At 43.9% G+C, this 23,407-nt stretch overlaps 1 protein-coding gene and 2 long non-coding RNA genes across 3 annotated transcripts in view; 2 read left to right on the top strand and 1 right to left on the bottom strand.

Moving 5' to 3' along the window:
- LOC132681594 (uncharacterized) overlaps positions 1-13,781 on the top strand; it is a 29,904-nt gene extending 16,123 nt beyond the window's left edge. The window contains exons 3-6 of the long non-coding RNA XR_009611131.2: positions 1,069-1,248; positions 3,324-3,465; positions 3,743-3,877; positions 13,669-13,781. This is a non-coding gene — a long non-coding RNA (uncharacterized LOC132681594). The remainder of the gene's footprint in view (positions 1-1,068; positions 1,249-3,323; positions 3,466-3,742; positions 3,878-13,668) is intronic.
- The window catches only part of MARCHF3 (membrane associated ring-CH-type finger 3), a 148,437-nt gene that overhangs the window by 116,454 nt on the left and 8,576 nt on the right, over positions 1-23,407 (bottom strand). The window lies entirely within an intron of this gene.
- Positions 15,246-22,040, top strand: LOC132681596 (uncharacterized). Its single transcript, XR_009611133.3, has 2 exons — positions 15,246-15,390; positions 21,696-22,040. It is a non-coding gene; the product is annotated as an uncharacterized LOC132681596 (long non-coding RNA).

Below are 23,407 nucleotides of genomic sequence, written 5' to 3'. Positions count from 1 at the left end.
CTTCACTGATGAAGAAAAAAGCCTATAATACTAGGACTAGAGGGGAACAATTTCAAATGCAGACGTAGAGGCTCAAGTAGCAAGACCATTTGGAAGTTTCTGAATTGACTTCTTTGTCAGAAAGCAAAGGAATTTTTAATGGCAATTTAGCAACCCCTTCCCCTCCCCCAGATGCTATGGATCTTGCCAGGATACAAATGCCAGATCCCTGTAAATTTAAGTGTAGAAATACAGCAAACATTTCAATGGGTTGGGACACGGACCCAACTCGACCCCTTCCCTTGGCTCATCTTGACCCCTTCCCTCGGCTGAGGGGTGAGATCTGTGCAGTATTCAGAGCTACTATGGTCCAGCAAACAATGCGTTGTGATATACGTAAAGGAAAGAAGCCTTTTACTGCTAGCACCTATATGAATACGTGAATCACGATCCGTACAGCACATCACTGATACTTGTGAACAGCTTCCTCTTCCATCATGCTCTGATCCTTAGTGTCTCCTGCAATAATATCAACTTACCCTAGGAATAAGAATGAAATTTAGCAGCCTGATGGCGTCTTCTATTACAGCATTTTCTGGTCCCTAGTTTCATGATCGCTGTATTCTTTCCCTTGGCAAATGTACTCCATGGCCTGCTAAAACATCTAGCATTGTGAACTCGCCATATGCCTAGCAAGCAAGAGTGCCCCCACAACTCTCCCTGCACTTGGTGCCTCTCGGAATCCACAGATGGGGACTGCCAACTGGGCCTTCTTCAGGCCATGTGCAATATACCAAGGTGAACAAGTCATCTGGCTGCAAATGCTGGCAGCTCTGGGGGAAACAATTTACTGGACACTAGGAGGGAAAGCCATCCCGTGGGTTTAGTTAATGCCCAACAGTCACAAAAGGTCTGGATGCCCCAGGGAATATGGTACAATCAAAACCTGTGACTGTCTCCCCGCCCCCACCCCCACCCAGCCCATCTTTTCCTCTGCTCTCACATTCTGGTAACTTGGCTCTAAAAAGTGCACCCGCAGGCCCATCTGTAGCTGGAAACAAAACAAACCTCTTCCTCTCCATACCACAGGTATCCTATTTATTGATCTTCACCATTCTGTCCAAACTGGTGTCCATAAGAAGAACGTCAAATCAGCCCGACGGAACACAAGACCTGTCTGACAATGCTGTAGAGCCTTTCCCAGTACCTCTGAGGAGGACACATGCTCGGGGAAGTAAGAACAGGTGCTTGCAACTCTGTGGCTGATAGGTGGGTACTGAATGGACATTTCCATTTGCTTCCATGAAGCAAAATCAGACAGAAAATGATCATTTTCCATTTACTACCCCCCCACCCCCACCCCGCCCCTCTTTCTGTTTTGTTAGAGTGGAGTTGAGGGTAAAGTACAAAAGCCCCACGGAGTCAAGTGCCCTTGGCTGAATGTTCTCCTTGGTCAGGATCACTCCATGAATTCCTACTCAAACACAGCAAGTAACCAGTTCCTGGAGGGTTACTGGCTGGATTTGCGGGTCACAGTGCCTGTATGGTTACCACAGAACTCTGAAGGTTACCAAAGGGCATCAGACATTCCACAAGTCACTGATTTTTTTTTTCCTTCCTGTTTGGGATACCTCCGCCGATTCTAAAGCCAGCTACCGTGACCCATAATAGGCCACAGGAGGACCCGGCCTCCAACGCAAATAGCCTTTGAACTGATTTTCCTGTTGAGCATAAAGGTGCTGACCATAGCCAAGGCCAGAAAGCACTCAGACATATTTCCCCTGCTTTAGGGCTGAGGCTCTGAGGCCAGGTGTGGAGGCCAACTCCATAATCCCCGATTTCAACCAAACATAAACTAGGTGATAAGAAGCCTGGCCTGCAAAGTGTCTCCACTGGTCAGGATCTGAAAGCATTCGGGTGAGGAGGTAAAAGAAATCAGTTGTTAGGCAGTTGAGAGTTTGTCCAAGGCTTGGAAATATCACCTTTTAAAAGATGTGCCATCTTCAGATTCCCAGGACTCGACCTTGTCGATGACATCAGCACCAGGACACCCAGTGACTGCCTGAGGGCTGGGAAATGACTCTGTGGCCAGCTAGATTTTCTGAGCTTATCTGCAAAGCTACTCTAATCTCCTCTGAATATCAGGGCAGAGTCTTGCCAAGCAGCCAAACACTCACTTTAATCATTTTTAGTTAGGAGGAAAAAAAAGTTCTGTTTATAAATAAAAAGCTTAACCCATTGAGTTGGGGTCCACATCCCTATTCCATTTCTCTTTTCCTCTCAAGGTACCCACAGCTGAGGCAGGACAAGCAAAACGACACCTTGAGGGATCTTCAATCTCCCTGGAATATATAATCATCTCGAAATGATCTAAAACGGTGTGGATGTAACCTTAAAGGTGGACCTCCCCCGGTGAATATTATAGCAACACAAAAACAGAAAAGCCACTTTGAAAAATGATTCAGCAGTTTCTTATAAGGATTAAACATATACCTGTCATTCAACTCAGCAATCTCATGCTTAGGTATTTATTTAAGGTAGATGACAACACATATTCACACACAAAAAATGGGATATGAATGTTTATTCATAATGACCCCACTGTGGAAAGAACCCGGATGTCCTTCCACTGGTGAAGAGATAAACAGTAGTACATTTATACGATGAAGGGAATCCTACTGAGCAATAAAAAGGAACTAGCTACCGATGCACAGAGCAACATGGAGGGATCTCATTATGCTGTATGAAAGAAACCAGACTCAGAAGCCTGCATGGCGTATGATTTCCTTTATAGAACATCCTGGAAAAGGCAAAATTACAGGGTCAGAAAACAGGTCAGTAGTGGCCAGGGGCTAGGTGTGCAAGGGAAGGTTGACTTCAAGAGGGCATAAAAGAAATTTGGGGAGTGCTGACGCTATCTTGTATCTTGATCACGATGGTCATCATACACCCGTATGCATTTGTTAAAATACATGGTCCTGTACACTAAAAAAAGGGTAAATTTAGTACAAGTTACACCTCAATGAACCCAACCTGAAACTAAAATCTCAGTGTCAAAGGCTCAATGATTAACAAAGGCAGACATCAAAACAACGGATTAACTTCCCGCCTACATCAAGATCTGGAGGCCTTCTCCCAGGCCGGGTCCGGTGGGACTCAGAAGCCCTGTACTACTCAGTTACCTTTGGGCACAGAGTTTAAATAAAGCACTAATACATAAATCAATACGGCCACTGTGCCAGCATGCTACTGTGCATGAGGTTACTCATTTAGGATGTTCTGAAGCCTGTTCTTCGTGAGACAGCTTCTCACATTCTGACATTAAGGTGCTATTTATTTTCCAGGGTGGTGCATTGTTCCTACTTTGCTTCTCCTAGAGTTCTAACTGCTTGGATGCCACAGGTTACATGATCCCCGGAGTCAAGCAATTATTTCAGACAGAGAATTCAAGCCTGCCCTGTGCTTGTGTTTTCTATAAATGAAGAGGTAAGTGAAAAGACAAATGAATGAATGCACCACATTAATCGTTAACAGTCCAGCTGGACATAACAAAGAGAAAAAAGGGACTTCCCTAATTCTGTGATATGCTTATAGATGACTTGGCTCAGAATTATTTTTGGCAGAGAAATACTCACGTCCTGGGCATGCAAAGGTTTTCACTTACTTTTCCACCGGATGCCACGACTATAGTATAATAGAGTGTCTCCATTTTGAATGGTTATGATTTGAAACTAGGCTTGCTTTCTCCCCCTTCTCCCAACAGAAAGGTTTACTGAGAATCCACTATATGGAAATAAATGCTAAGGGCAGATGGAATGAGAAACTCGAAGATGCAGCCTTTCAGCAGCCTACTACAGCTACCCAAGTACGTCCAGTGGAAGGCGGAGTGTGATGTGTGGTGAGCAGAAGCATAACTACGGCGCTAAGCAGCAAGGGGGAGGGGGACTGGATCTGTCTGGGAAGGCGGAATTCAAGCCCAGCTGTGGAGGATGAGATGTGGGACTGCAGACATTCCAGGCCAAGGAACTACTTTGCATAAAGGGCCTTATGGGTGCAGATTTGCTTAAATCACTTTTCAGCTGGCATCCTGGAGCCTGAAAGTCGTGGGTATTACATTGGGGGAAGGGGGAAGGTGTGGGGAGGTGGGGGGAGGATTTCATGATCTTTAGGCCTCAGGCCTCTCTGTTCTCTGAGAGTCTGGTGCTCCCCTATTCCCTCACGCACTAGAGCATCCCATGTTTACGTCACCTGCCTTGTCCATATAGAGTCATTTCAGCAGGGACCCAGGTCACTCGTGGTCGATCACTGGGTTCTGAAGAGTCAAGTTTGGGAAACAATGACAACAGGGAAAGGGATAGGAGGGCACAGAGGTGGTGGCTTTAAACGGGGTTAGAGTACTTGCTCCCCTCCAGTGGGGTCTGGATCCAGGATCTTTAATCACCTCAGGGAGCAGTGTTAGTGAAAACACTAATAATGAATGCATGAGAACCTTTGCTGCCGCATTATCATTACCGATAAGACACCGGTAATCATCCAAAGGCTCATCAACAGGGAAACACTGTCCTCCTTTAGCAAGGGCGGGGATGGGAGGAAGAAGAGAATATCCTCCCTGGTCAATAGGCTTGTTATTTCTCACCACCTGATACCCCAAAGTGAAAGGACCAGGGAACTCAGGCCAGTCTTGCCTGTAGATTCAGATCCTGTTTCTAACAGAAACAGTCGAATAACCGATTTATCTTCCTAAATGCCAGTTTACCCAAAATGACTGGACACTGTATTTTGTTTAGTAAGATTATCCTTTTTCTGTATCTTCTCTCTCTCTCTCGAGACATTGTTAGGTCAGCAACAATTTCCATGTTCAATTAAGTTTATTATTTTTAGTTATCTTTATCCCCAAGGTGGGGCTTGAACTCACAACCCTGTGATAAGAGTCGCATGTTTTTCCGGCTGAGCCAGCCGGGCGTCTCTGTGTCGATTTAGTACATGTGGTCAACCTAGGCTTGACTGCTACCATTCTTGAGGAATGGGCCATGTGTGCCATAGCATCGATGTGGCAAGGAAACATGGCCAGTTATTTTAGAAGATGATCAAAATCAATAGTCGGCTGATTATTTATCATTAGCCAGGAGACACTGAAGCACTTTTAGTACAGAAACCCAGTGGAGGTTACTGGCACTCTAAGGACAACTGAGGAAATACTAAGGGGGAGGAAATAGAGTGTTAGCGTATTCCTGAAAGCCCTCCTTGCTGGCAGTGTAAAATAATCCTTTCAATGGCAGGAAATAACATATCTCACAACATGGGAATTCCTAGGTCGTGGGGGTTTTCTTTTCTTTCACTTTATGTGGGTCACAGAGTAAACTGCAAAACTTGGGCAAGGAAAGGGCAGAGCGTGGGGGTGGTGGAAGGGGGATCATGGAAGTGCAAAAGAAGCATCTTCCAAGTGGCCCTTGTGGCGGCCAGTGAGCCGAATAACCGCGAACCAGTCAGGCTGGGCCGCTGATCAGAAAACAGAAGATGCTGACCTGTGGTGAACCAGAATTCTGCTCCAGCAGCTGAAGAGTAAAGCCCAAAGTTCCTGCTCCCTTTTCATGCCACTCCTCCGCTTTCCTCCACTTGGAGAACCCGCTCCAGCTTGGATCAGGGGTGAAACTGAAGCAGCTACCCTAAATGGGCTTTTGGCTTCGTACCAACAGGCTTGTTTCTTGACTTGACTCTCAGCAACCCCTGTGCAAACACTCAGCATTCCATGGCTGAGGCCACACACACACACACACACACACACACACAAGGCAGCCATCAGGTGGGACTCAGGTGGGACTGCCGCAAATGTACTTTCACACCCTGGGGAGAAGAGGTGGGGGGTGGGGAGGTGAGGTGGGGGAAGGCCAAGAATCGGGTGGAGAGGAGGGAGCTTCACGGACGCTATAAAATCCATGCCAGGAGGAAACGAACAGATATTTCCATGGATATCAACCTGAGAAAAGTGGTCTTTTCAACAAGAATCTCACTCCTTCGCCTGCACCACTTCTTCCCTGCCGATCCCAGGCCAGGCCAAAACAAACTGAAAGACTATTATGATTTGTGGTCAAGAGAACAAGCTCCAAAATATTTGTGGATGTGACTTCAGGAGGCCCCACAGTGACAGACTGAAGTACAACACTAAGACCTGGAAATGTGGTGCCACAGGCACAAGACATCAGGAGGAAGGTGCACCTGCCAAAAAACCGGAGAAGTTTCCAGAAAGTACCCTCTCAGCAACCCCGCTGAAGGAGAACTAGCATATTGAACTTTCCACATAATTGCTTTTCAGGTCTGTCTCCCAGATAATCCCTCAGTGAATACCTAAGTCAGCAAAACAACTGGAATTTTTATATTGATCGTGTAATACTGGCAGGTCTGTGAGCTATAGGCCTCAGTCGGGGCAAACACATAAAATATTGCCAGCTGGTATAAGAAGTTTTTAGCTAATGTAGATGGTTTGGAAAAGGGGGCCGTTTTCTTTCTCTTTTTTCAGATGGCAGACTTTTTTTTTTCTTCTTATATGGTGCCTATTTTTATGGCATTTATGCCCCAACCAACTTCCAATGAGCCCATGAGAGCCAGCCCAGCACAACCTCCTGAGTAGCCTGCACCTTGGGGACAAGGAACCACCTTACAGGGCGAAAACCTAAATGACTTGACCTGCATCCTGGGCCTCCAAGCTTCAATCCTTGTTCTCCAGACTACTTTCTGACCGACTTTCAGATTGGGCCCTCCCTGTTCTACTCCCAGCCATAAACGGACCTCACTGCCACTGCACTTTCTGTACACACAGTCACCTGGTGGTAATGTGTCCCAGCCGATTTAGTCCCTGGTACTCTGGCATTTGAGGGGGGCAGCACTGCCCCTCAAAGACGGAAGTATTTTCAAAACTTGCTGTTTGTTTCCAGAGGGTCAGCTCTTCTCTAAATCAAATACGCGATCTAACCTGTTCAACAAACATACCAAACACCTTCCATTGCAAGACCGTCAGCACTAAGGGTATAGTGGATAAGGCACTGCCCTCCCCCTCACAGAACTCAGGCATTACTAATGCGCCATGCTGGGTGGAAGTCAGACCACCCCATCAAGGCCATGTTATGGAGCAAAGCAAATAATACCAATGCCTTACAGTCACCCCAAACTTCATAGTTTTCAAAGAGCTATTCCGTGTATTTTAAGATTCATGACTTTTTAACATTTTTATTTATTTTTGAGAGGCAGAGAGATACACAGCACGCGCAGGGGAGGGGCAGAGAGAGAGGGAGACACAGAATTCGAAGCAGGCTCCAGGCTCTGAGCTGTGAGCACAGAGCCCAATGTGGGGCTCAAACCCACCAGTTGTGAGATCGTTGACCTGAGCCGAAGTCGGTCGCTGAATCAACTGAGCCACCCCGGCACCCCTACTATTCGTGATCTTAAGTCAAATTCTCACTAGTTAGTTGAAAGAGATCCTTCACATCATTTCCCCAACTTCATTTGTGCTGGGTCTGTTCCCCTCCCCTCTGGCAGACCCCCCTCATTAACTTCCCTATCCCCCAAACTTAGGAGGCATCATGCTTCCATCCATTCCTTATCACACATAGTGAGATCATTGTCAAGTCCCGTTTGTCCTTCCACCTTGAAATTATACACCGTCTCCATCGCCACTGTTTTCATCTTCCCCAAGCCATCATCAGATCTCACCTGAATTATTCAGGTAGCCTCTTAATTGGTTCCTCTGCTTCCACGTGTGCCCACGTCCAGTCTGTTCTCCATGCAACGGTGAATGGTCAGGGAAAGTTGTGGTGGATTTGGTCCTGGCCACTTTTATTTGCTCTAGAACAGTGGGCGGTGTTAGAACACGCAGCAGGATGAGGAGTAATCTGGATATGGCCGTGTCACTGACCTCATACCATCACTCCTCTTTGAAAAGGCAAGAATGAATTACTTTACATAAGGCTCAAGAAAGACAGCTGTAATCATTTGGATGCATGCCACTTAGAGACATGGCGGAATGGAAAAGACGCATAGTGACACATTCCAGAGGGCATGGAATGGGAAACAGAGGAAGACCAGGGATGAACAGAGTAGACTCGGTGAAGCATGACAAGGCACAAAAGGATGTAAAGAATGAAGCTGGGAAGCCAGTGAGGTTTCCCAGCCACCAGAAAGACATTAACCCTATTGCGAATGATGAAACCAGTTGAGAATTCCCTCCACACAGTGAGGCCTTGAAGGGTAAAGATCTCCCATTATCTCAGCTCCAATACCATTTGTCTGGTGATCACCAGAAGACCAAGGCATAGAGATGAGGGTTCTATTTAAAATGTTTATTAGTTGGCCAGTTCCTTCTCCACCTCTTGCTTTTAAGTCTGGCCTGTATACAGCTGGCACACCGTTTTGTGATTGAAACATGTACGGCCTGTCACTGTTCTTGGCGTCTCATTCGTTGAGAATAAACTCATGTTGTATTTGGATGGACAGGGAAACTTACGGTGTAAAAGATCTAAAGGGATGAAACGGGCACAGAGATGATGGAAAGCAATTTCTCCAGCCCCACCCAGGCTGGAGCACACTGTTACTATGCTTCATCAGGGTTGGTCCGTTTGTTTTCTGTACCGACTTAAAAACGGTTAGTTATTTCAGCATTCCAGTGCCGCACTGGCACTGGCACTAAGAATACCACATCGGAGTGGAAACTGTCAACAGGCCCTTTCCCAGAGCCTGGACAACTATGCCTGCAGGTGAAACAGCATCACTTCGGAGCCTCTAGAAGGTGTTAGAGGCCATTAGCATCACTTTGATATTTTTAACACACAGAATTCAAGCCCTGATCACATTTCAGGGTATATGCGCCCCTTGCTGCAAGCCCCCGTTCCTTTCATAACTCAGACATTGCGGGGGGGGGGGGGATTATTGTTTTCTGAACCAAAGCTTAGCCGTTACTACAGTGGAGAATCCTGGCGGGAACCTCTGCCTGGAGGGAGCGATCGATAACTGGAGTGGAGAGCAGGGGGCAGAGAGCAGACCGCAAGTCCCCCTGGACAGAGGACTTGAGGACAGAGATCCTGTCTTGTTTGTCTCTTTAGTCCCAGAACTTCGCAGGCGCTCAGCACTCACTAACGCTTGTTGAATTGAACTGACAGGTGTAAGAAAAGAAAAGAGAAGAGAAGAGCCCAGGGGTGGAGATCTGGTGAATGGGGTGGGAAGGGAACTAGAAAAATAAGTGTTTGGGGGGGAGGGTATTCGAGGAGTAAAGAACTCTGGTAGGAAATGAGTGGAGAGAAAACAAATTAGAAAAAAAAAAAAAAGGGAGAACCAAATGTCAGGATGCCACGAAAACATTCCAGGTGTGCATACGTGCACCAGACCCACACGCTCATGCACAGGTGGGCACAAGCACCCTCAAAACCAGTGGGGAGTCAGAGCTCTCTACAGGGACAGAAGGGCAGGGGGGTCTTGGAGGCACCCTATTTGTTTTAGGTCCTGCTTCCGGCACAGGGGAAAGGGGAGGGAGGCTGGGGCAGCTGAGAGGTAAACAAACACCAGTTGGAGGCGGCACTCAGGCCACAGGTGTGTCCATGGGCAGTGTGGGGACAGACATTGGATTCCACGGGTCTTTCCTTCCAGGCACAGGAACACGAGGGATAAGCCCTCCTTACTAGTTCTGGAGGAGATCCCTCCCCGCCCCCCAGTCCTATTTCCTAACATAAACCCAAATTACCTGACAGTACACCTTGTTTTTATCATCTATATATAGCAATGAGGAAGCTGTTCCCTATAAATAGGTTTGCACAACTGGGCTGTGCCTTTTGCAAACATTAAAGTGGAAACGGCCCTGACGCAGATCAATAGTGCTTGCCTATTTCCCTGTGCTGCTCTGTTTATTTTTAGTCCCCACAAAGAGCCCAATATTTGTAGGAAAAACTCTACATCGCCTTCAAGAATATTACCAACTAATGACCTGAGCAGAAAAAACAATTTTGCATTTACTTTATTCCTATCATTCCTTTTTTTTTTCTTTTTTCTTTTTTCCTTATAGGAATAAATTCAGACTCGGCAGGAATTTGTTCTACTACCTCATTACATAGATTCAGGCCTTTGGGGAAAGAGATCATGAAGCTTATAAAATTCCATACCTCCTTTATTACTGCCTGTTTTCTTCCATTTGCCAATTTATCTAAGAGTTCAGTGCTCTATTCCTCAGGCAGGGGAGTGCATGCTGGTGCACGTAAACCCAAAGAGTGAGCTTTGGTTGCTTAGAAATAGGAAGGAGTGTGACCCCCCCCACCCCACCTCACCTCCCTTTACTTGTACATCATCATTTAGTGCATGAAGGAAACAGAGTGGCAAACTGCAATCAGGAGCATCAGGACGTTCAGAATATAAAAGGTGCATTAGAAAAAGCACTGGGAGCTGAAGCGGGTAATTGGCACTTGATTATCTACAAGTGTCGCCTTACCCATCTCTGCGTTTTCTATGAAGTTTATTTAGCAAAATGCCCTCACACAGTTGGGCACACGCGTTAAATGCTGGTCAAGTAAACAAGTTTCTCCCAAACACAAATGGAATTGTGATTATTGGTTGCACCCTGGAGTCCCTGCTGAAACTGTGGATTCCTTGGCGACCCAGATAGAGTTCCATCGTCCTGTTTGCATCCTCAGCTGCCAGACAGAAGCCTGTATGCGATGACATATGCTCAGCAGGTCTTGACTGAAAGATGAGATTATGTCATTGTGCGACCCTGCGTAAGGCACATAACTCCTTAGGGCATTCTTGTCCTCATCCAGGGGGTTGATCAGAGTCCGCGACAACAGCTATTCATTGGGGCCGTGGGAGCGCCCTGATTCTGGGCACAATTTTATTTGGCATCTGTGTATCATTTTTCTGAAAGAGGATACCTGTCTTTTATTGTCTCAAAGATTCTGTGGCTATTCCCTGCCACCAGAAGTTTCAGAATCTTTAGCTGAGAGCTAGAGTCTCAAAAATTCCTGAATTCGTGAATCCCAATACTAAAATACTTTGGAGCATGCATGCCATGCTTACTTACTCGATATGTGCGATGTACTATATTAAGTGCATTATCAAACTAGCATCAAAATCACAAAAAGTATAAGGGAAATCAACAATATTTATTTCTTTATATATCTAAGAGTACAGATGCTTTATCTTAGAAAATAATCACTATTGTATCAAGAATAGTGTGAATGAATATGCCTTATGTTTGAAAAGCTAGATTGATTATTTGTGATACGTTAATCTGGAAGGTCCAGTTCCATGTTCGATTTATTTTACATAGCTGGGTTTTAATGGCTGTCATAGTTCTAAGCAAAAAAAAAAAAAAAAAAAAAAAAAAAAAAAAAAATCACAGTGTGAACATTTCCAAACACTGTTTTTCACAATGTTCTCTCTATACTAAGTTTCGTTAAAATTCAGTTATCTTCTTACTTATTCTTAAAATGACATCTTTATCTTGAAAGGATAAATTAATTATGCTCTATATTTTTAAACAACAACCCATAGGTAGCATATTACTAGAGTGGCTCATTATCACAGAAATAGTTAACCAAATAGGGAACCCTTCACTTTTTATAAAAAGAAAAATGAATGTAACTTATCTGTAAGTTGGACAACTCAATTATTTTTTGATAAGATAACCAGCAAATCTCTGTGTGGTACAGAAGATTTTCATGGTCCCTTCTCAACTTAATACAAAATATTGTATTGCTTTGACTACACTGTATATTACACATTTGTTTTTTATAAAATTAATTATGAAGTATCCCGCAGCATTTTGTATACCTCTGGCTTCAACATCTTGGCTGCCCTAGCTTGCTTATGAATGATGCAGTGAATGAAGTGATCTCTTATAACCTCACCCTGGAATCCTTCTCTAAGAAACAGCTGCTTCTCAAGAGGGAACACTACTTGGTTTTTCTCACAAAACATTTTCATAAAGATTGTGAATGAATTTCATCTAGTGATGGCTCACCAAAAGGGGGCACTTAGCATATTTCATTGGTGAAACAGAAATGAGCAAATACAATAGGCTAGATCTAACATCTTACAAATGTAAAACAAGTCTTCTGCCCTCCGTAACCTGTTCAATATGTATTTGCTTCTTCAAGATACAGTAACACCTTCAATAATACTTTCACAGCACTTTGTGACAGAGAAACTCATTTTAGATAGTTTTCAACATAGTATCTTATCTGGGTTTGTACTGGGAGCAAAAACAGTTGTTTTTTTAATTTTTATGTTTTTACATTTATTTATTTTTGAGAAACAGTGAGACAAAGCATGAGTGGGGGGAGGGGAGGTGGGCAGAGAGAGAAGGAGACATAGAATCTGAAGCAGTCTCCAGGCTCTGAGCAAGAGGTCAGCACAGAGCCCGATGGGGGCTCGAACCCACAAACTGAGATCATGACCTGAGCCAAAGTCGGATGCTCAACCGACTGAGCCACCCAGGTGCCCCAGAAAGACAGTTTTTAAACACATGTAGCTTTTTTACTTCTGCATACAAGTAAAAACTTCAAAACAGGCTTCAGAACATCATTTAGTGAAATTTTATAAAGATCAGTAGGTGAATTTAAACATTGGTTTAACAAGCGCAGGGGTATTCATATTTTTCTGTGGCACTGTCATATTATCATTTTTCAAGGCAAAGTATACACTTCCTTCCAATATATTCATTCTTAATGACAGTACATGTCAGTCTATGTTGCATTCCATCATCTTGATAGTTTTGGAATTGGGGGCTAATGTTTGGTCAGTACCGATTGTGTTACAGTTTTTAACTCCCAGCTTGGCTAATAAACCAAGAACCTAGAACAAAGTGTGTCCTAGAACAAAGTTGTCAACTCCATTTCAAAGTGTTCACTTATTCTTGCTTGCACAGTTAGTGATACCTTTAAATTTATACTTTGGTTTTTTTTTTTTTCTACAAGCTTCTTTCTTTGTTGAATTTTTAATGTTTATTTATTTTTGAGAGAGAGAGAGAGAGAGAGAGAGGCACAGGGGCAGAGAGAGAGAGGGAGACACAGAATCTGAAGCCGGCTCCAGGCTCTGAGCTGTCAGCACAGAGCCTGATGAAGAGCTTGAACTCATGGAATGTGAAATCATGACCTGAGCTGAAGTTGGATGCTTAACTGACTTAGCCACCCAGGTGCCCTTTTACCGGAATCTTTTTAAGCTGCTTGCCTTGGTTGTTGTTGCTGTTTGGTTTTTGTTTTTTTGTGTTTTTGTTGTTGTTGTTGCTGTTGAGGGCTACTTTAGTTGAAACTAATTAATATTAAGCCAATTAATTTAACCCAACATGTACAGATACAATGCAACATGCTGTGGACAAGTGAGCAACCACCGCCCCCACCCCCACCCCTGACCCTGAACATACACCCTTCTGACTTAAAGAACAGGAGAGGGAGCAACTGTCAATCCATATATTAGTAAAACTTAATTTTTCTTATTTTTGGGGTATAAAAATGTGTACAAATTCCAGTGTTTTCTTTCTTAGCCCCAGTGATTTATCTTGCAAATTCCACCTTGGAAACCCTGATGTGGATAATCTCTGGTGCCATTTCCACCTCAAAAATTAAAAATTAATGGATATTCTGCTAGCAGGGCACTGGCTCTCTTTGTTTGCTCAAAGAACTCCTATATAACCCCCAAATTTATGTTTCCTGGCAGCTCTGGAGAAACCCTCCACCCAAAAACCCCGTGAGGAAGGAAGGCCGGTCACCTGGCTGAGCTCTTCCCCTGCTGCCACCTAGGAGAGAGTCTGGTTGAATCCATCCAGAAGAACTGGGTAGGTTGACAGGTCTCTATCTCCCCATTAGCCTACCTTCACACTCCGCACACACGGACTAGCAGTTTTCAGCCTCAGCAAACATTAAAACATGAGATTATGGGGGCACCTGGGGTGGCTCAGTCGGCTGAGCATCCGACTTCAACTCAGGTCATGATCTCACTGTTCGTGATTTCAAGCCCCACTTTGGGCTCGCTCCCATGAGCCTGTTAGCTACAGAGCCCACTTCAGACCCTCTGTCCCCCTCTCTCTGCCTCTTCACCTGCTTGCACTCTTATATAAAAAGAAAAAAAAATATATATATATATATATGTATATATAAAACAAACAAAAAAACCATGGGATTATGATGTGTGGCGCAGCAAAAGTGTTCAGGGCACAAGAATTTCCTTTGGAAGGTTTGACAGCTGCAAGTGGGAGGGATGAGGCAGGGTCATGTGTTTTCAGAGTTGTTCTGGACAGCCCTGTTTTGTGTGGGAAGAAGAAACAAATTGTATTATGTGGAAGGGAAAAGTCTTCTAAATTTAGAGTCTTTTATCACCTGGATTGTTGTCTCTGAGCCTGCTTTCCTACGTTTGCCTGGCGAGTCGCAGGAGCTGGGGAAGTCCGGGAAGACTGACTGTATCCAGCAGCGACAAAGCCAGGTGCCAGGCAGCCCGCCAGAAAACGCAGTCCAGTGACCACAGCCTCTTTCAAGAGTCGGGAAGGACAGTCATACATGTCTAAGAGACATTCTTTGTTCGGAGACAAGATCTGGTGACCCATGAGTAAAATCTCTTAAGGAATGGACTTACAACAAGATAGGTAGGTTTTTAGAATAAAGACAGGACCGAAAGATCATCTCCGAACTTTCTCCAGTCACATTTCCTCCATCAAAACTAGCTTCTCTCCTGTTCCTCAAACAGCTCCTAAGGACTTTCCGGGGCCTCCAATTCCTTTCAGGGGTCAAACGCTCAAAAACCAGAGGCTCCTTCACAGAAGCTAAGGATAATTCACCCTTAGGAAATTAGCTTGATTGGTTATGTCTGTATTTGAGGACAGGGCGGTGCATTTCTTTCGTTGGAAAAAAGTTTTGTTAACAAAAAGACAACAAAAAATAATCCAGTCTAGGTTGTTTTCTGTATAGATTCCACCAACATTATCATCAGAGAAACTGAAGATAAAAAAAGATTATTTCCATCTCCGTTAAAATTATAATACCCTTCTCATTAAGGTGTCTGGAAAATGACAAGATGGCTCTTACAAGTGAAGTTTTTATTTGTGCTACTCCCTTGCACACGGGTTTATAAGTGCTGGTATTGTATTTCCTATACAAAGAGACGGAGGTTATTAACCGTGTGAATCCAGGCTGGGCTCCTGTTACATGTTTGTATACTGGATTCCCTCTCTTTATTTTCTTACGAAACCAGAGCTCCACAACCTACCTCTCCCAATCACCATCACCCCCCACCACCAGAAATTGCTTCTTCTGCACTGAAGTATGAAACCTACTGGTTACTCTTATTTGGCATCTGTGATCAGACACATTGTATTTGAGTTCTTAGATACAACACAGATGAAACAAACAGCCACAACAGGAACTTAAGCAGCGAACTAGCAACCTGGTGAGTACTCTCCTTACAAATAAAAGTTACCAACCAGAAATTTTTACAACTTGCTCCCTATAGCTAGGAAAAATAAACAGGCTTGAAAGATGAACAGAATCCTACGGCCGTGATGCCGGAACAAGTCCACAGAAATAATCCAGTTTTCCGTTTCTTTCCCAGAAGGTGTCTTGCTCTTTATCTGCCTTTATCAGAGGCAGGACCAGGACCAGGCTCAGGGGTTCTGACTGGGGTGGAGGGAGAATGGGGCGCCTGGCCATCTGGTCATTTATACTGATATCAAAGAGAAAACTCCTAGCAGAAACTCACATGAAACTAGTAATTGCATAAGATGGTAAAGAGTTCTACCAGGCACCTAAAGATGTAAATACTTATTAGTTATGCATACATTTTTGAAACTAGAAAAGGGATTTTTCAAAGATTTCCAAAGCAAAGATCTACTTCACAAGCTCCAAAATATTTTCCAAGATGTTCCCACTATCAACTGACATTCTCTGACAGAGGCCTAGAAAATGAGCTAACTCCACAGCTCACAAGCAGCTTGCTTGGGTGTGAACCAGGCACACACAATGTCACAGCCAGTCTCGAGTGCCACATCCCTTGTGGTTCCTCCCATCAGAAGCCAGTATCTCTGACTGCCAGTTGGAAACCTTTTCCAGAATTTTCATTCCAGAGAGATTTCTCTAAGAGCTGTGTTTCCAACCCCCCTTTCCAACATTCTATCCCTGGATCAGGTATACAAATCTAGGCTCTGTATTTAAGCTGGAGAAGGAATAAAGAGTAAAAACACTGTCAAAATACTTATTCCACTGAGCCTCCACACCACCTCCCCGCCCCTCTTGAAAGTTACAACCTGCAGGAAATAATCCCGGTTCAAAGTAGAGTGTTTTAATCTGCATTAATGACCTTTGAAAGCGTGAGTTTGGGAAGGCCTCTGAGATTCAAGCAGTGAGACTTTCCACACAGAATGCATGGAATTTGTAAGCCAAGGTGCTTCTGTGAAGGACTCTGTGCTAGAAGTGAACGAATACTCGTGGCACTTGAGCAACAGATTCAAATTCAATCATCTCGGCAGGCTTTCACCTCCACTTCCAAATAGCTGTGGGCTCTCTGGGCTTGTGTTCAGCTGCCTAATGTAGCATGAGGGGATGGCTTCTCTCTGAATCCAAGGCTCCATCTTGGCCTGTCCTCCCCTCCCCCCAAGTAAGGTATTGTCTCTCATGGGGGCAGACACAGGAGACCAGTCCTTTTCTTCCTAGCCTTTTCTTTAAACATGAGAATATGCAAACATATGCCAAATTAGGCATACTCTGTGGTGAAAATTCCCACAAATAAATAATAAATCTTCCTCATATTGCTCAAAGAAGAAAAGGCACGGTAACCAGGTTCCCTAAAAGTTCCTCCCCCACATCCCCACCTTACCTTCAAATACAAAGATAAATGAGATTTTTTTTTTTTAACGTTTATTTATTTTTGAGACAGAGAGAGACAGAGCATGAACGGGGGAGGGGCAGAGAGAGAGGGAGACACAGAATCGGAAGCAGGCTCCAGGCTCTGAGCCATCAGCCCAGAGCCCGACGCGGGGCTCGAACTCACAGACCGCGAGATCGTGACCTGAGCTGAAGCCGGACACTCAACCGACTGAGCCACCCAGGCGCCCCAAAGATAAATGAGATTTTTAAGAGAATTCATTTTTAATTGCTTATTCCTAGTGAGTGATTTCAAACACCAGGTCGATCTGGGGCTACGATTCTGTACAGCTGAGTATTGCTTCCCATGTATACTTTTAGCATGTAAAGGCTGCCATTTTAATTGGTATTCAGAGGTCTGCCAATGTGCAGACCCAAGCAGTTCAATTATTTTGCCCAACTGGGAAAGTGAGTTATCTAGAAACAAATGGGAATGACAGATTAAAAGGCTATCCTTGCTAATACTTTCAAATTGGGCTAAAGTTAGTTATACCCTGTTGAGTCCTTCCACTTAGGACGAACAATGCAGCAAAGCATGGCGAGACGGACTGCTTGGGCCTCTAATCTTAGCTGTGACATTTCCTGTCTCATGTTCTACCATCAATAGTGACCTACTTGCTATAACCATGTGATTTCCCAACTGGGGCTTTTGATGCTCACACATGGGAAACACAATTATTTTTATATTTAGCACAAAGTGTAGCCGTGAAACATTTCAAATGATTTTCAGTTCAACATATCCACACGAATCTTATTTTGCGGTAATCTTTTGTTTTGTTTTGTGTTTTGCTTTGTCTTTTGGAAACAACAGTTACGACACATTAAAAACAAAGCTTTCACTCCCCCCGCCCCTTTTTTAAAAAGCAAACAGTGCACACGCTCCATTAGGTCAGTATCCGATAAATTGAAAACTAGCAAAAAGTGAAAGAATCATGTCCTCGTTATCTCAGCTGAAGAACTGGGCACACATGACTCTTGTTGAGAGTGATAGGGAACAACACTGCTGGTATTAGGTTTGAAATCCTTAGCAAAATGAAAATAACTTATTAGTGGTAAGTAAAGAGGAGACAGAAACTAGCACTCAGAAGTGGAACAGAAGGATACAAAAGACACAACCACAGGATTTTTTACGTAAAACTGCAGATAAAACTAAAAACTCACCAGAACACAACACAGAGTAGGATTGCAAATACCTAGCAAGAAAGCCTTCCCATGCCACAAAATATGTCTGAGAGCCACTCAGGACAGCTGATTTACCAGGCAAAAGTCAAGCCATCACACATAGTTTTCAAAATTAAGAAGACGGCCCTCAATAAAAATCTATGTCTGTCTGTATGCATGTAACACAGCAAACGACTGTTCACAATTTTAAACCTTGTTAACTTCGATCCGCAAACCGTAACGACGTGAACAGAGGGGTCCCACACTCTACTGAAGAGAACTTGCTCCATGTCACGTGTGAATAAGCACATTCCCAAAAGTTAACCAAACCCCCAAAACAGATGTCAGGAGCCTGCAGTATACCTATCTCGGTGACTCTCCCAAACTCTGTGGCTACACCAGCTCAGAAGCAGCTGCTTTTGTGAATCATAAAGGACCTTTCAAAGCACAGGGTGTTCACACATGGAAAAGCACATGTTCTCTGCCTCTGCCAAAGAAGCTTCACTGCCGCCCCCCTCCAAGTACTTGGGAAATGTTCCAGCAATATGTGTGTACCCATTATGGATTCCTTCTCATTGCTACTGCGTGTGCTATACATTTTCTGTAACCTCATGCTGTTTCCCACCCACACAGCTTAGAAAGAAAGAAAGAAAGAGAAAAAAAAAAAAAAAGAAACAAAGCCTTTGTTGAGCCATAAAAGGGCCAATCTACTGTATATGAAAACTACCCTGTCAAAAGCCATCTCTCAAGAGTTTATGTAGACCATGAACCTGCCTAATTTAAATAATGATATGTTGGCCCAGCCCTTTAATTACCCATCTCATTGCCACCTGGATCTTGATGGGCTCTTCCCCAATCACACACCCAAATCTACCTAGGTTATAAAGTGAGGAAGAAACGGCTCCCCTCCAGGACACACAGGAGGAAGGTACCATGTGAACAACATCGAAGTATCCTTTTCCATTTCCTCCCTCTTCGGTGTTTTACTGACTTGTCTCTGTTGCAAGACATAAAAACAATCTGGAAGAACTAGACTTAAAAATTACTCTCAAATATAGATGTGTTCTCACCATAACATTTAGATCTGCTTCTGGAAGTCTGATACGGGGAGTTTAGCTGAGAAGTGTATTTCATAGTAACGGCTCCAACAGGTTTTTGTGATAGCGGGAAGCCCAGAAGGCAGGAAACAGCACCGCGCGGGTTTAGACTGATTCCCCGCGTGGAGAGCGATGCCGTGGTTGGCGAGGTCACCTGAGGAAAGATCTGGGGAAGGTGAGCAGGTAGGAGGGGGACGTGAAGCTCCTGTCAAAGGTGAGATGATGATTTGTTTGGTTGAGTGGTAAAGTCACACTGGAGGCCTCAGAAAATAATGGTTCACAGCGCACTCAACAAATGACACAGCAACCCACAGAACGACAGGGAAAGGAAAACACAGAAGCACATATTTTAGTTGAGAGGGTCCCGAGCTGAAAGCCAGAGAGAAAAGCAGCTTCAGAGGAAGGCACTGATTCACTTCTGTCAGTCTCTTCCAAATTAACATGGGAGGTAAAGCTATTTTTCAATTTGCACCTTCATAATTACCTCAGAATAATTAAGAACACAGTTCTAGGAATACATTATTTTAGTAGATACGTGAGTTCAAGTGAAAAATTATGTGTAAGCAGAGAAAACAATTTTGTTTTAGTGAATTTGCCACTGCAAATTATCATGCAATTATAAGTCTTCCAATTTACAATTGAGCTTTATATGTACACCTCCATTTTTTAAGGGTTTATGTCTAACACTAAAGGAGGTTGCATCCTTAAAACTATAATCAAAATAAAAACCGAAGTTAAGAGTATTACTCAAATCTCCGTCTTCGACCAAGCTCTCTTAAAACCTTTCTGTAATATTATCGTAGTAAGTCTACCTTCTCTCCAAAGAATTCTGATATCTATATCTTATTTTGCCCTCACAGAGAGACTGAGAGAAAAGTAGATTTTGTTGTTTCCAGATTTTATATGAAAAAAGCTACAGTGCATGCACTCAGCTCATTGACAACTGTCATCCATCTTTAGCCCTAGTGTGGGAGATAAAGGCAGATTATGGATCATTAGAGGTCAAAACTTCTAAATATTCCTTTCTTTATTAACTTAGTTGCTTGATTTTCCATTCGCTTTATAAACACAGCTAAGATCTCTGCCCTCGTGGAACTTCTATTCTAAGTGGGGGTGGGGGAGTGGACAGGCAAAACCAAGTAGACAGGCAAATTATTTAAGATTATGGCAAATACCATAGAGGACACAAAAACGGAGCAGAAACAGAGGATTGGAGGGTGGGGGATCCCCTAAGGAGATCAGATGGGATGGTCCTGAGAGGTCACTGTGAAGGGGAGCCCTGAATGGAAAGAATGGAACCACAGTAGCTAAGGATGTGTGATCCAAGCAGACGAAACAGATGCAGAGTCAGGGGTGAGAATGAGACCAGCTTATGAGACAAACAACAAGGAAGCTAGTGTGGCTGGAAAACTAGTGAGGGCAAGCGAGGAAGTAATAAGGTCAGAGAGATGGGCAGGGCCCGATCACTTAAGGCCGTAGAGGCAATGGTAGTCTTCTAACACAAAGAGAAGCCATGGAGGGCCGGGAAGGGACATGGGCAGATGAACTGAAGTCTAAATCCTAGCTTAACCACTCAGTGGCTATGTGAGCTAAAAGCAAGTTACTGGCTCCTCTCGGATGCTAAGTTCCTAATTTATAAAAGGGCACTCAATAAATCATAGCCATTTACCATCATCGATAATCATTATTATTAATGCTGTGATATGTAAATAAAGTTGGTAAAAAATGTTTACATTCAAGTAGACTGATACTGCAAAAAAATATATCCAAAATGCAGAATTCTTACGAAATGAGCAAATCGTTTTAATCTTTTTTTTTATTCAGTAAAGATCATATACTCATCGAGGACAAATAGACATAAATTAGTACATTTGAATCATTAGGGTTTATTGTGATTCTAATCAGAATAATTATTGATCTTGGCTCATTTCTCCGTCCTTAATTAGTCTGCATTGTGGCTTTTCTCTCCCTGTCAACCTAGCCTAGCCATTTTGTGTCCAGATGTGTATAGTATTTCAGTGGTACCTACCAGCCACACAGTAGTCATAAATGGAATTTCATGGTTACTTTCCAAGTCACAATGTATACTAGACACAGTTGCTTGCCAACATCTACTGCCCCCTCACTCCCATACACAGACTTCTTTCTTACTAACAGAATCCCAGTTTTGTTCACATTCACCTGCCCCCTCTCTCAAGCAATGATGGAGAATATCCTGCTAGTGATGGATGTACAGATGGGGCATGTGATCCTGTTCTGATCAATGAGATAAGAAGACAGGTCTTCTCAGACACTTCTTAGTAATATTTTCGTCTCCTTCAAAAGGAGATTGTACAAGGGGGCGGTCCATTTTCTGTGCTCTAGATATTGTCATGCCCACGAGTACCATCTGAACAACTGCAGCCATCCTGCCAAGAAGATAAGACCCAGGCTTAGAGGGAAGTGGTCTCTAAGGATGACAGTGGCAGGGAGGTGCAAGGGACCTGTATCCTTGATGATGTAAATGGGCCACTGAATCAACCAATCCTGCTGCCTGCCCTACTTCTCACACGAGCTAATACACTTCCTTCCCGCGTAGGTCGGTTGGAGTTGGAGTCTTGTGCCGTGTGCGGAAGGGTTTCCTAGCAAGTGGACCACATCACCTTCACACGGACATTTCCGTTTGGAAGCATCCCTCGTTTCTTTGTCTCTGGGAAGGTCTAGGAATGGAACGAGGACTTCTGACTCTAGCTCAGTGCACTCCAAAGTTCTGGATATGGGGTGACCCAGCATTGTAATTTACAATACTGGAACGGTCACCGGGAAAAGGCCAAGGGGAAAACACCCCGGAAGTCACAACAGGAAGATGGCACTTTGGTATAAGTAGCTGGTGCCGAATGGTCTATCTCTGGCTTTCCGTTTATAAACTTTGCCTTTCAGCTTTCGCCTGCCTAGTTGACATGTTTTTCCCTGAAGGCCTCAGTGAAGCACACCCCTCATTGGGCTTTTGTTTCATAAGGCTTCCACTTCTGAGCTCTTATCCAACTATAAGAATTTCAACAGGGACCACGTAAGATCTAGCACAGATCCCACGCACCGGGCAGATGCTAAGGAAACCGACGTAGCGTCACACTCTCCTGGGACAAGAGGATTAAGGGGCAGAAACGCTCTGCAGAAGAGGTGCAGGTTTATGATTTGTTGTCAGGAGACAGACCCGCCTAGAAAGGAAGGGGGGAATATAATCATAATAGGGCACTGGCTATTTTTGCTTCAGCCATGTAGAGTTAGTTTGAAAGTGAAACTATCAGGGACCGGTAAAATAAAATATCCATCTTGCAAAAAAAGCCTAGATGCTTACTGACTGTAGAGGGAAGGGTCGGACTGCGATTATTGGCAGTGGAGTGGCCGGTGGGGGTTGGGAATGAGGTAAAATAAAAGTTCACATAAATGTCTAATGGTTCACAATAAGCAAAATGCAGTACGGCTTGAAACCAAATTAGCCATTCTGGTCTAATAAGTATTTTTTCTTTAAGAAAAATTATGGAATTATAAATTTAGCCCATAATGGAGAACAGAAAATATAAGGCACATAGGTTTTATAATTTTGTAGAGTATTTGAGAGATATTACTTATCAAATGGGGTGAACATTGTAACGGGTGAAAATTTGCTAAGAGGCCATAATTAAAACAGAATAGCAAATGGTGCCTTAGCTCTTGAAAGGGTCACCATCAGGATGCCACTTAATGTCTTCATTACTGATCTGCGGCGAAAATGGAATTTCGTTCAATATAAGGACGGTGTCTAATTGTGCGATGTTGTCAAGGGCTGGAAAGTGGTAGAAAAATATCTGCGGAGGTTAGAAACAACACAACTTAAGTAGGTAGATCAGAGAAAAACAACCTGAAACACCCGAAATAAAAATGAGGTAAAATCAATGGAGGAGAGGAAACCAAACACTGCGATCCTTCCAAAGGGAAAGCCAAAAGGGACCAGTGTTGGTGTTAGCTAGAAGGCAGTGACCCAGCCTCAAAAGGAAACGGTCCATGGTTGGTTAGAACAACAGATGAAGAACTTCTCAGCGGAAGAGGCACCAGCGCACATGTCCTGTCTGTAAAGACATCAGGGCAGCCCAGTCCTTCTTTTCCCTATTCAGTGTCTACCTGTTCTGGTCTCTGTAGAAAGAGAGACCCTAGATTGCATCCCCTAGATTGCAATGAATATGTCTATTGCTGGCAGAGGCTTGTGATCTTGTTTCCTAACAATACAAAAAGTGAGCAGGAGGCAGTAAGGGTGATTAAGCAGGTAAGGGG

This window comes from Panthera onca, chromosome A1 (assembly GCF_046562875.1).
Source record: "Panthera onca isolate mPanOnc1 chromosome A1, mPanOnc1 haplotype 2, whole genome shotgun sequence".
Classification (NCBI taxonomy): Eukaryota; Metazoa; Chordata; class Mammalia; order Carnivora; family Felidae; genus Panthera; species Panthera onca.
This window is presented reverse-complemented; position numbering and strand designations above follow the sequence as displayed.